The sequence below is a fragment of the Humulus lupulus genome, chromosome 5 (genome assembly GCF_963169125.1).
Source record: "Humulus lupulus chromosome 5, drHumLupu1.1, whole genome shotgun sequence".
NCBI classification, from domain to species: Eukaryota; Viridiplantae; Streptophyta; class Magnoliopsida; order Rosales; family Cannabaceae; genus Humulus; species Humulus lupulus.
The window spans coordinates 133168484-133181604 of NC_084797.1; the positions used below are offsets into that span (position 1 = coordinate 133168484).

A 13121-nucleotide genomic window follows, 5' to 3' on the forward strand; every position below is an offset into this window, starting at 1 on the left:
AAATAATAAATTATGTCAATCCTATTTAAAACACGTTTCTAATCAAATAAGATGCATGCTTCAAATGTAAATTGTATGGGAATCATGTATGACATGTATATGCATGAATATGTTATCAATCATATCAATAAACATAGAAGAAAAACACATTTGGAATTTGACCGGGTCTCTAAGGATAATTACAACCCATAAAAAAATCTAATATATTACAAAAAAAAAAGGGTCTTCAACTTCATCTCCATGATGCTTGAGCTTCCATAAATCCTCCAAGATCCATCGAGTCAAACTCATTATTTAAAAATGATTAAAATCTAATTTAATAAGTATTTCAAAAATACCACAATTTTTAAACTTTATTTTAGAACCACCATTAAGCCTTAATTTTTCATAAAATAACATTGTGCCAAATAATTATTCACTAATAATATTTGGACTTAATTAGTATTTCATAAATACAGTTAATTTATAAACTAAGTTTAGAAATACCATTAGATTTATTTTTCTATAAAAATAACACTTGGACCAAGTGATATTTCAAAAATACTACTTTAGGTCCAAGCCCAAACAAATGTATATGTTGCTTGAAGCAACATCATGCTCGGCATAGACACCAAGCATCACTTGGTCATGTGGTGATATTCTTCGGCTGCAGGGATGAAGACCGAGATACTCTCGGATGGACGTTGAACGATCCGTCCCGCTTTGGAGTGGTTGCCAAGAACGAAGCAGACGTCAAACGTCCCTCTGCCAATATATAATGATGGTGGAAGACAGACAACAATCTATGGAGTCCATTGGAAGTGGCGGCGGAGTCGCCGAAAGTGCAATTCGTGGTGAGTTTCTGTGGTGGCCTGTGGCGAACGGAGCCTGGAGATGGTGGCTACCGTCGAACGGTGATTGTGGAGATGGTGGTGCCAACATTGATCATTGCTGTAGGTGGTTGAGACCACCATTGTTGCCGAAGGTGAAGAATAAGACCGAGACTATCTCGGTATTGTTACGTGATTCATCCACATATATTTATAGGGTAAGGCTTCCGTGCAAACCGGTATTGACAATTATGAGCTAAACTGGTGTATTAATTTTGTTTGTATATTCTTGCTCTTAGATGGTGACTCACGGATTAAACCTACACCCTCCCACACATTAACTTTTTGTCTTTAATGAACTATTAAGAGGAATTGCTTTTTTTTTTTTTTTTTCATCAGGTGGTATTTATGATATGAACATGGTTCTCTTCTTCATCGATCTTCTGGTTGTACTTGTGATGCTTTAGGGTTCGCTATTTATTTTTATTTTTTTGCTCTTATTTAGTTTAATCTTTTTGGTGTAATTTAGTTTCTTTGTTAATATTTGTAACAAATGATTTTAAGTGTGTTTTAAATATTTTCTGTTTTTGTTTTGAAATAAATTTTTTCATGGTTTGTCCATCGGTGCATATTGGGTGGTGCCAGTTAAATAGATGGATCTTGTGTGGAGATTAAGAAATTGTTGACCTAGAATGGTTTTGGTGGAGTCATTGAGAGTGAACGCTAGCTAGTAGACTTATTGTTGTTGATGTTGTTATTATTATTATTAATAATAATAATTTTGCACGAAGACTTGTGTAGTTGCTCGGTGTTGAAGATTGTGGTTAATTTTCTTTGGTTTGGGAATGGATGTAAGTGTTTTTGTACTTAGTTGTTTAGTTGTTTGGTTTGCTTATTTTGGTCTTTTAGAGCTAATTGTTTTGTTATTCTCTTAAATGTGTGCCCCTTTTTATTTATGTTTAGTTTTATATGAGTAATTTTTTTTTCTGCTCATTCTTTGTGAGGAGGGGACCTGGAATTTGTTCTTTTTCAGATTATAGAAGGACACATAAAAAAATTGGACAAAAACAAATAACAAAAAAAAATACTTGGAGACTTTTTTTTTTGAGACAAATACTAGGAGACGTTAAAATTTATAGATTTCATTTTTTTCATTAAAAGGAAAATAAAATAATAACGTTCTAATGGGGAAGATATAGGATTGAGGAATTAGTGAAAGCACTTTAACTGCCATCACACACAACAAGCCACTCTTTCCATACTCATTTTTCTGGGATTCTTGCATTCAATTAATTAGGAAAAGTACAATTAAATACGTTAAAAACAAAATCATCATCCCCAAAGAAAAGATTAATCAGCACTCTATACTCCAACTCCTTCAGAAGTAGTGGGGTTCAAAAGTCCCACACAGATTTCCAGACAATTTATTTTGTTTTCCACAAAACCCAGCAATTAGCATCAAAGAAGCGTTTAAATTGTCAAGCCATCATTCAAAAATCTAGTTGCCAAGCCAAGAAGTACCCAGGCACCCTCAGCAAGATTCTTGCTTCTTGGGTTCAATGATACGCACATTGTTCATGATAAGAGGTAGCAAATACTCAGTAGCAGCAAGGTTAGTACAAATAGCACTACCAGCATACAACTTGTGGATGGTGGAGTGTGGACTACATGTATATCAGACATTATACAAAATATCGAGGTGGGAATGATAGCTTCAACAACACCATTCTCTTTTCAAAATAAAATAAATTCAACTTTCACTATTAACAATGGTTTGTCTTACATATTTCCCATTGTTACCAAGGGTCAAACATACCAATCTACTTCAGTCTTCCTATTTATAATTTTAACAAAATTAAAGGGTACATAATGTGTTCAAATTAGGACTTTACTAACCTATTTACTTACATGTAGTTTATATGTTGGTATTATTAATTACCTATTTCAAATAAAGACAAATGGCTCCCCCAAAAACTTCATGAAATAATTTTCCTCTCAAAGAAGAAGCATTAATCTTATAAAAGAAACATGTTTCCTTACATCATCAACAGTATACAACCCTAAAACAAAGTAAAAAAATAACATGTATCAGCTGTTAAGAAATTTGTATACTAGTTCACCAAAATATGTAATACATGTAAACTATCTTTATTTGGGAAAAACAATACACCATCAAAACTATGATGATCATAATTGTCAAAAATTACAATTAAATAATGAAAAAAATTATTGCCACTAATTCATTATAAAATTCTACGTCAAATATCTTAAACTCCAACACAGAGCAGTCCTTAATTTTCTTTGTTTTATTCTAAGGTCCAACAAATTCAATAATAAATAAATATTTCATACATATAAGAACAGAGTAACTACCTCACATGCTTCTTAAATATATGTGCTGCTAAGAGAGCAAAAGACATCTTTTCCCAAAATGCTTTTCTATTTAATAACCTTCATGACTGATTTCACCAAATTACTTTTATTAAGAATCTTATCACCTCTGCAACAAGATTTCCCTCCACTTGTTAACAGACAAGAAGAATAACAAAGAAATAAAGGAAAGTGGATATTTGCTGAAAATTAATTGAGCACCTTTTCTAATAGGGTCCTCATCTCTCCAAAACCACCCAGTACAAGATCATCACCTAAAAGCTACCCTTCATATTTAAGAAGAAGATAGAAAGCCAGGGCTTCCCATTAGGACAATTGAAATCCCAACAAACCCCTCCAACTACAAAAATGATCTCTGCATTTTCAAATTGACAAATATTACAAGAATTACCCCCAAAACATATTAGGAAAAAGGCTCTCTGTTCTTAAATTTCTCAAGAATTATTTTACAAGAGGAAAAATCCAGCCATTTATAATAGGCTAACAAGTATCAGTTTAGGACTAAATCTGTTACAACAGATTAGTTACAAGGCTATTATAATAACTAATTAATACAAATATAATTATAATTCTAAAACTCCCCCTCAAGATGAAGTGTAGAGATTTTTGACACTCATCTTGGATAATAATTCTTTGAACTTAGCTGGAAACAGAGCTTCCGTGAGTAGATCAGCAAGGTTACCTTTGGATGGAACATGAATGAGCTTGATGGAGCCATTGTGAACTTTCTCTCTGACAATATGACAGTCAATTTCAACATGCTTTGTACGTTCATGGAAAACCGGATTTTCGGAGATGTGAATGGTGGCATTATTATCGCAGAAGAGAAGAGCTGGTTGTTTGTGATGAATGCAAAAGTCTTGGAGAATAGCAAGTAACCAAGTAAGCTCACATGTTGCGTTAGGCATGGCTCTATATTCTGCTTCAGCTGAGGATCTAGACACTGTAACTTGTTTTTTTGATTTCCAGGAAATAAGAGATTTACCAAGAAATATGCAATAGCCTGTGACAGACCTTCTAGTGTCTAAACAAGAACCCAGTCAGCATCTAAAAAAACTTTAAGATGGAGATCATGAGCAGTAAAATTAGATTCAGCATAAGGGGTTAGTTGAGGCTGACTATTTGATGGAAAGAAAAGGCCTTGACTAGGGCTTCCTTTCAAATGTTGGAGAATCCTTTGGGCAGCCTTAAGTGGGGTAATCTAGGAAAGGATAAGAATTGACTGAACCTATTAACAGCAAAGGATATATCAGGCCGTGTAATGGTGAGATAAATCAACTTGCCTATTATGCTTCTATAAGATGTAGGATCAGGAAGAACATCTCCTTCATCTTTGCTCAACTTGAGATTAGGCTCCATAGGTGTGGAGGAAGCTTTAGTTCCTAGATATCATATATCACTTAAGGGCTGTAAGAGAAAGGGTCTTTGAGAAACAGAAATACCAGAGTTAGATCTGCCTATTTCAAGGCAAAGGAAAAAACGAAGAGGTCCAAGATCTTTTAATTTGTATTTTGAGTCAAGGTGAAGTTTAAAGTCATGAATAGCTTGGTCATTATTAGTGGCGATGACTATGTCATCAACATAGACCAAAATTGCTATAAAGACACCTGACATATTTTTAATGAAAAGAGAGTGATCTGAATGGGATTGTTTGAAGCCATCTTCAATTAAAGTGGAGTTGAGTTTAGCATACCACTGTCGAGATGCTTGTTTTAGGCCATATAGACTTTTTTTTAATTTACATACCGGATTAGAAGGAAGGTCCACCTTAGGTATATATCCTTGGGGAATTTTCATATAAATTTCTTCTTCTAAATCACCATGTAAAAAAGCATTATTAATATCCATTTGGTGTAAAGACCAATTAAAAGTGGTAGCAAGAGCTAGAAGGAGTTTTAAAGTATTGAATTTTGCGACAAGAGCAAAAGTGTCAATGTGTTGACCCTGATTTTGGTCAACTGACACGGAGCCAAAAATGCATGATGTAGACAGATATGTTGAAATGAGAATAATGACAAAAACAGTAAAGCACACAAGAATTTATAGTGGTTTGGCCACAGAATTTGGTAATAACCTACGTCCACTTGACCTATTATTGATATAATATTTCAAAGGAGTGATCAAAGAACTAGGGTTCAATGAGTTTCACCAACCTCTGAAGAACAAAACAATATATCGAATGTGATAGCTCTAGCTCACTCGTAAATCTCTAATCTCCAGTAATTAGAAAGCCAAAAGTCCCCCTCCTTAAACTATCTTTCTCTATTTATAGGCTCAAGGAGGTGTATATTAATTTGTTACAGATATTCTTTCCTAATTAATCCGATCATCAAGAATTATTGGAGACAATCTCGGGGTTGACTAAGATCTTTATAAAATTATCTTGAAATATGCGGAGTGTACGACTAGGCTGGTCGTAGGAAAAACTCAACAGTTATGCATGCAATATCTCACTGGTCGATACTCTAATAGGATTATGCCAGGTGTCAGCCACGTGTCTAGATATCACTTGCCACGTCATCCGTGTCTATTTTTTGGATAACATTTGCCCCCCAAGTTTATTTATTATGAGCAATAAAAAAACTTTTAAGGAAACGACCCTTCGATTACCCCATCAGACCTGTCAGAATAATTCGTGCAACCTTGGGAAAAGTAACCTACCCTTGTCTAATCACGGCTTTTCGGTTCCCAAGTAACCTTTCGACGGCTATCATCCTTCCCCATGCTTCGAAAAAGAGGAAATTGATGATTACTCTCCTTTTATGTCACAGACAAAAATATATATACACTACACCAAATACCCATTTCCATAACACATGAATATAATACTAATAAAAATCTGTTATGCTAGAGTACTAGGCCACTATTTGAAAAAAAGGGCGGTAATAAAAAAAGGGTGCCACTTAGATATCTTTTCATTTCTGACCTCAAAATTTGTGAGACCCGAGAGAGACCCAATTCTCATACCTTTTTTCCCCTTCTCTTTCTCGTCTCTCTCTTCCCTTCGCCCTAGCCGCACTCTTGTAACCACCATCATCCTCAGCTCCGACCACCTAACCACCATCCTCACACCCGTTTTTCTCCGAGCCAAGCTCCAAATCTCAAGCACTTGTGAACCCAACCCCCGAACCAAGTGACCCCAGGTGCGAGCCCACCTCTGCATACCTTCGACCCAGTGGCCTCATCGTTCTTGGAGATTGCCATTGGACAAACTGCTGTTGGGATTTGACTCCCTCTATTTTTCTCGAATTGATTACCAAGACAGAGCTAAGCGTCTCAAAGAGAAAACTCTTGATGTTGTATGGCAGGGATCTAGGTCCCTTGGTTCTTCTTCACAGGTTAGGAGCCTTTTTATTTTATTACCACTAATTGATTTGATATATTAATTCTTATATTTTTCGCTTCTACTAGTCCTGTGCTTGGATTCCAAGTAACTTCCTTTATTAATTTTATCCTCAGATTTTCACTGGCATATTGCCCCGGCATTATGATCCTTCTGATGGTTTCACGTTTGAAATAAATGATGTTTCACCACCTATTCAAGTAAGTTTGATTGATCAATAATGTAGATAATGTCTGAAAGTTTGCATCTGAATGCATTCTGAAACATATTTTTTGGTTGTAGGATGATACTCTTATGTTTGACTATAATGTTCAAGAGCGAGTGAATGACTTTGTTGCTGCCGCTTTAGCTCAGGAAAGAATTAGAGAGGAACCATTTAGTCGAATTCCATGTTTGCTAGATTACTGTATACAAATGATCAATATTTAAAATAATAGGAGTCTACAAATTAAATTCCATATCCTAATAATTGCATTTATGTTCATTGTGTAGATCATGATAAATCTAATAAACCTTTGTGTTTAGTCTTTTTGTTTTTGGTAACCTCAAATTTTGTAGGAATTTTAGTGGAATTCTTTTTGGAATGATTAAAGTAAACGTTTTCTCTTCTTGTAGGCTAACGTGACAAGAACCAATCACATTATGTGGATGATGGGGACAGATTTCCATTATCAATACGCAATTTCATGGTTCAGGCAGATGGACAAGTTTATTCACTATGTAAATCAGGTAGTCCTATAGATCTTTTCATATTGAATTAGTTAAATAGAAATATGTTGCTCAATCTGAATAACGAAGTAATATTTATTACCTGTTCATTGTCATTCCATCCTGGAGTTCTTGTTGAAGTCTAAAGTTACTAAATTGCATTAATTTGTCGATTCTTAGGATGGGCGTGTGAATGCACTGTATTCAACACCATCTCTTTACACTAATGCGAAACACGCAACTGATGAGAAATGGCCTCTTAAAACTGATGACTTTTTCCGGTGAGTAAAGTTTGATGTCTGCATTTCAGTTTTAGTTTTCAAGAATTGCTTCTTAAAATGTATTCCCTTTTTTAAAGGTATGCAGATCATCCAAATGCTTATTGGACCGGGTACTTTACAAGTCGTCCAGGACATAAAGGTTACCTTAGAGCTTTGAGTGGTTACTATCTGGTATATCCTGACCCTCTTTTATATATTTAGAGTTTCTCTCAAGTATCTGGCAGGCTTCTACTGTCTCTTTTTAAACATCTATTGGTTTTTTATTCTAATGAACAGACAGCTAGGCAGTTGGAGTTTTTTAAAGGAAGGGTTGACTCAGGGCCAAACACTAAGGTACTTGCATATTTTCGGTCTACTGTTAACTTTGCCGTTTGATATTTTGGCACTTTTGATCTGAAATGTTGTTTAGATGATTAAAATTTAAAATTTGCCTCATCATATATATATATATATATATTTTCATTGTTTTTTTTACTGAGTAACGTTGTCGTATCTGCGATCTCTTTCCTTTAATAACTTTCTTTTATTGGGTCTTTTGTAAAAAAAAAAACTTTTATTAATTATATATGTTTTTTTCCCCACGGTTCTTTAGTTTGTTTCTAGATTACTTTGTGCCTGATGATGAAAACTTTTATTTTTGTATTGATATGTGCATTGATTTCATTTTGAGCCTCCATCTTTTCTGCTCTCACCATCTTTGGTACTCACCATGATCCATTATTTTATTTTATTTATTTATTTATTACTATTTTCTCATGTTGGCTGTGGTGATGATGATCTGTGTTTGCTGGTGGTGGTGGTGAATGCCAAAGGTGATGGTTGAAGTGGTGGTGTTTAAACCTTGAAGATGTGATTGGTTCTTAATGAATTTTCAATGTTCATGAAATTTCTAGCATTAATCTCTGAGGGCATTTATATATTAAAATGGTCTCTTTTTACAACTACAAAATATATATTTTATTACCTTATGTAATAATATGAAGATATTGCCATTTTTTTTTGGTTTTGGAAGTGCATTGATGGTGGTTTTGGTGAATGTCAATGGCAGTGGTTGTAGTGGTAATGGTTTAACCTTCTGAATGATGTGATTGAATTTTTAGCAAGTTTTGCTACAAGGTGGCTTCAACATTGTTGTTTTCTCGAGGAACTTGTTGGATTGAGTACCACATTGTTGTTTAACGTCTACTCTCATTGATACTTTTCTGGGAATGGATTTCATTCTTTTCAGTACTTTTTTTTATTCAAACCTTTGTTGTAAATATTGTATTTTGTTTCTCTTTGTAAAATTGTATTATATCTTTCTTCTTTTGATGTGTTCTCTGGAATTTGTATCTTAGATTGGACAGTTTTAGTCTACAATTTATTTCTAATACTTTACAATACTATTAAAATAGATTTAGTTATGATTTCTTGTTAAAATTCTTTTATTTGTAATTTACTTTTCTAAAATGTTCTTACAATGGCAAAATCTATTTTTATATGCTAGAGTAAATTGATTTTTTCTTCCCCATGTTGATAAATTTACTGACCTTATGGTTAAAGATGAGAAAACTGGGACTTGCTATCGTGCCGATCACTTGCTCAAGGACTTCTGCAGTGAAAAGCTTCAAAAAGAGCTTTCCATAACTGCCAAGGAGGCTGCAGAACTGAAGCGCATACTTGCTGTTTTGGATGATCTTTCAGCTGAAGAGCTGGGTGCCAAACTTAAGGAGTATGGCATTACAGCTCCAGACACTAAGAATCCACTTTCTGATCCATATCCATTCAATCTTTTTTCCAAACATCAATAGGCCCATCTGGCTTGAGCCCTGGGTGAGCACGTTACATTTTGGTACTAATTATTCTTAGCGATTCTTTTTTATTAAGACTCATGTTTGGTCAGTAATGATATGTAATTAAATCTCCTCTGCTGTAGGTTCATGTGGCCAGAAACTGCACAGGGCATATTTGTTAATTTTGACCAAACTCAGTACTTTGTTTTGCCTTCATTGAGTTCACTGATGAAGGTAATTTTGACCTTATAACATCATTATTGGTCTGTCATTGTGAAAGGGCCTTTAGATCAGTTATGAATGCTAGGACATTTTGATCAATTTCGGTTTTATCTGATTAACAGTTATTTCTTAGAAGTAACTATCCTTTACTTATTCATCTCGAGACAAGTTTTATAATTTGTGTATAGGTATGGCAAAGAAGTATGTGACGCGATTGTGGTGAAATGTCTCACCGGTAGGCCTAAGACAGTGGAGAAGGCCCAGGCCATCTTTATGCTTTGGATTGAATTGGAGGCTGTAGAGCCTTTCTTGGTATGTTGTTTCTTATATTTTCTGTCTTTTCTTTTTCATTCATACAGTAATGATATTAACATCTTGTGCCTTATGTCACAGAAAGCAACCAAGTGGTCAGAACGGAAAGAGGCTGTTGCAGAGCTAACCAAGCTTGCTTCAACAAAAAGAATAGCACCCGGTGATTTCTCAGAAATCTGTCGGACACTAAAAAAGGTACATTGTCTTTTTATGTTTGGGTATTTCGTTTGCATCGTTTATACCTCTATCTATTTCCAAGGATCTTTTTAATATTGCATAGTTAAGTGTTCAATCTGCTCCATTAAGTTTTAACTTCATGCTTTATATGCTTACTTCTGTTATAAGTTTATACTTGCTTTTTGAGTTGATGAATAAAAATCATTTAATTCTTTTTCTGTACAGCTCATAACAGATGTTAATATCGCTGTAGCAGTCGAGGCAATTCAAGCTATTGGCAATCTTGCTCGGGGTTTAAGAACTAATTTCTCTGCAAGTTCACGCTTCCTATTGCCAGTTTTGCTGGTATGTTCATTTTTTGCTAGCTAAAAAAATAATATTATATCAACTTAAAATGCAAACAGGCTGTTTGAATGTAACCAAGTTGTTCAAGTGTTCATTTACTTTTTGCCAGTTACTTACAACTGAGCATGGTGGTATTTTTTTTTTAATTTTGACTTGTACATTCATTTTTCTTATTAATAAAAGTGCACTTAGTCATACGAGTAGATTCTTTTTTAGAAGTTCAAATGATGTTGATCGTAGCTTTGATTTGTATATAAAGTGATTTTTTTATTCAATTTTACTTTTAATATATATTTTGATATGGTTTATCTCAGATTTTTCTTAGAAATAATTTAATAAAGATTGAAGAAGGGATATTGGTTTATTGCATTTATCTAACTCCTTTGATTTATCTCTCTCTCTCTCTCTCTCTTATTTTTTTTTTATAAAGGAAAAATTGAAAGAGAAAAAACCTGCCTCTACTGAGGCACTAAATCAAAGTCTTCAGGCAATGCATACATCTGGGTGCTTAAGTCTAGCTGACATTGTGGAAGGCAAGTATATCTTTATCCTACGCTGTAGTTCTTTAATTCAGAATATAGTATTGTCATAGGATTCCTTACTATGTTTTTGGTTTAAGTTTTTTTTTTATTAGAGATTAGATGACATAAATTCTTTGCATTTGAGTGTTTGTAATCGCTTTGATAGGTGGTAATTTTGATTTTGCCCAAACTGTAATGGATGTTGTCTATTGCAGATATTAAGACAGCTGTAAAAAATAAAGTTCCTCTTGTACGGTCATCAACTCTTAACTGGGTAACATTCTGTATTGAAACAAGTAACAAGGACTATGTGCCTATCCTTATGGAGGTAAGTGCATTTATGTTTGTAGTTGTAATATATTTCATATTTTTGAACAATCAGTTGAGTAAAATGTGCTAAACATTGCTTATTCCCATTTATTTTAGAAGACAGCTTCAATACTTGTTTTGATGAGTTTAGAGCACTAATTCATGGTTTGGTGCTCTTACTTTCTAATTTGTAATCTAGAAGACAAAGGGAAATAAAAAAATAATGGTGCAACCTATTTTTGACCATGGATTATCCTGTTCATGGTGTTTCATGGACTCTCTTATCTATATTATCGTTTCTTACTTTTTCACAGTGCCTCAATGATGGGACTCCAGATGTGAGGGATACAGCCTTTTCAGCTTGACGATATTTTCTATCAGCCTACCAACAAAAAAGGGGCTTCTGCTAAAGGGAGTGTGAGTAAGAAGAGTGATGCACCTGCACAGACAAAATCCTCTAAATCTGCTGAAACACCCGAAGATGTTAAGGTAGAGTGGTACACACTTATTGATATGTGAGTTGTCTAATTTTTACTTCAAATTCTACATCTTTTTGTCTCACTGTTTTTCGGAATATTTGCAGCCATCTGAAATGGGTCTTGAAGAGATTGAAAGAAAATTGGGTTCTCTTGTACAAGCAGATACTATTTCCCAATTGAAGAGTGATGTGTGGAAGGAACGACTTGAAGGTTTGTTATAATGAATACTGATTTGTTTAATAAAAAATTAGGTGATTTTTATTTATTTAATTGTGATTGTTTCCTATTTTGTTATGCAATCACACTAGGCATGGCTTCTACCTTTAATGTCTATCCATTTCACTATATATTATTTATTTTTTGAAAAGAAACTATACTTGAATTTTTGACGAAATAATACAAGGGGAGTGTGATATTAGTGTGCATACAATAATATTACAAATGTAAAATAAAATTCCTCTACCATACCAAGTCTTAAAACGAAATATCATTGAACTCTTATGCATCATATAACTGAATGGCAATGCAAAATATCTATAAACCTTCCTCAACATCTGCAAAGATTCTTCTACCGTGTTCCAGTCATATAGCTCAGTAGATAGCCATTGTTACAACAATATACATCTTTAACCTCTTGTCACCCGGAACAACATATCCCAAGAGATCGGAGCAATGTTGTGGCTTAGGTCACTGCTATTTTAAACTCTCTTTATAACTTAAACCACAGCAATATAGAAAAATTATAATGCAGAAACAAGTGATCTACTAACTCTGGCCTTTTTTCCTAAAACACATCATTTAGGACACAAAACTTAGTTGGCCTCCTTTTCATAGCACCTCATGTCCACCGAGACACCATGAAAGCAGTAACTATACAAAAATATTACTATTGATGGTACTGAGCTTTTCCAGATATTTTACATTAAATAATTGGTAGAACAGTGTAATATATTTCTTAGATAAAAGCCTTATGGGAGTGGAATTGATATATCTTTTTGGATGCTTTAGTTTCTATGTACTTAAAATGACTTTTTTTTTTGCAGCAATATCTTCATTTAAACAACAAGTGGAAGGTTTATCAGACCTAGACCACTGGGTTGAGTTATTGATTCGTTTACTGTGTGTTGTCCCTGGCTGGAGTGAGAAAAATGTCCAGGTATTTAAAGGTTTCATTGCTGCAGATATCTGTCTTTTTTACCTTTGTGGATATTTTTGGCTGTGAAGATAGTTATTTAAGGCATGGAGTTTGAATAGTGCAGGTTCAGCAGCAGGTTATTGAAGTTGTTACTTTCATAGCCTCTTCGTCAACCAAACTTCCTAAGAAGTGTGTAGTGCATTGCCTTCTGGGTAAGTGTTCCTTGATTTTGGTTGATCATAAGTTTGGAGCTGGGATTTGTTTGCTTAAAACTGTGTGATCTCTTTTGCACGGGTATTTGGCTTCTTAGTTGTTTG

The 13121-nt window shown here is 34.2% G+C and overlaps 1 long non-coding RNA gene and 1 pseudogene across 1 annotated transcript; both read left to right on the plus strand.

Annotated features, from left to right (window-relative positions):
* Window positions 1-231: 231 nt before the first annotated feature.
* LOC133780612 (uncharacterized) lies at window positions 232-1717 on the plus strand. Its single transcript, XR_009869446.1, has 2 exons — window positions 232-1027; window positions 1209-1717. It is a non-coding gene; the product is annotated as an uncharacterized LOC133780612 (long non-coding RNA).
* A 7999-nt stretch (window positions 1718-9716) lies between these two features.
* LOC133779489 (protein MOR1-like) overlaps window positions 9717-13121 on the plus strand; it is an 86954-nt pseudogene continuing 83549 nt past the window's right edge.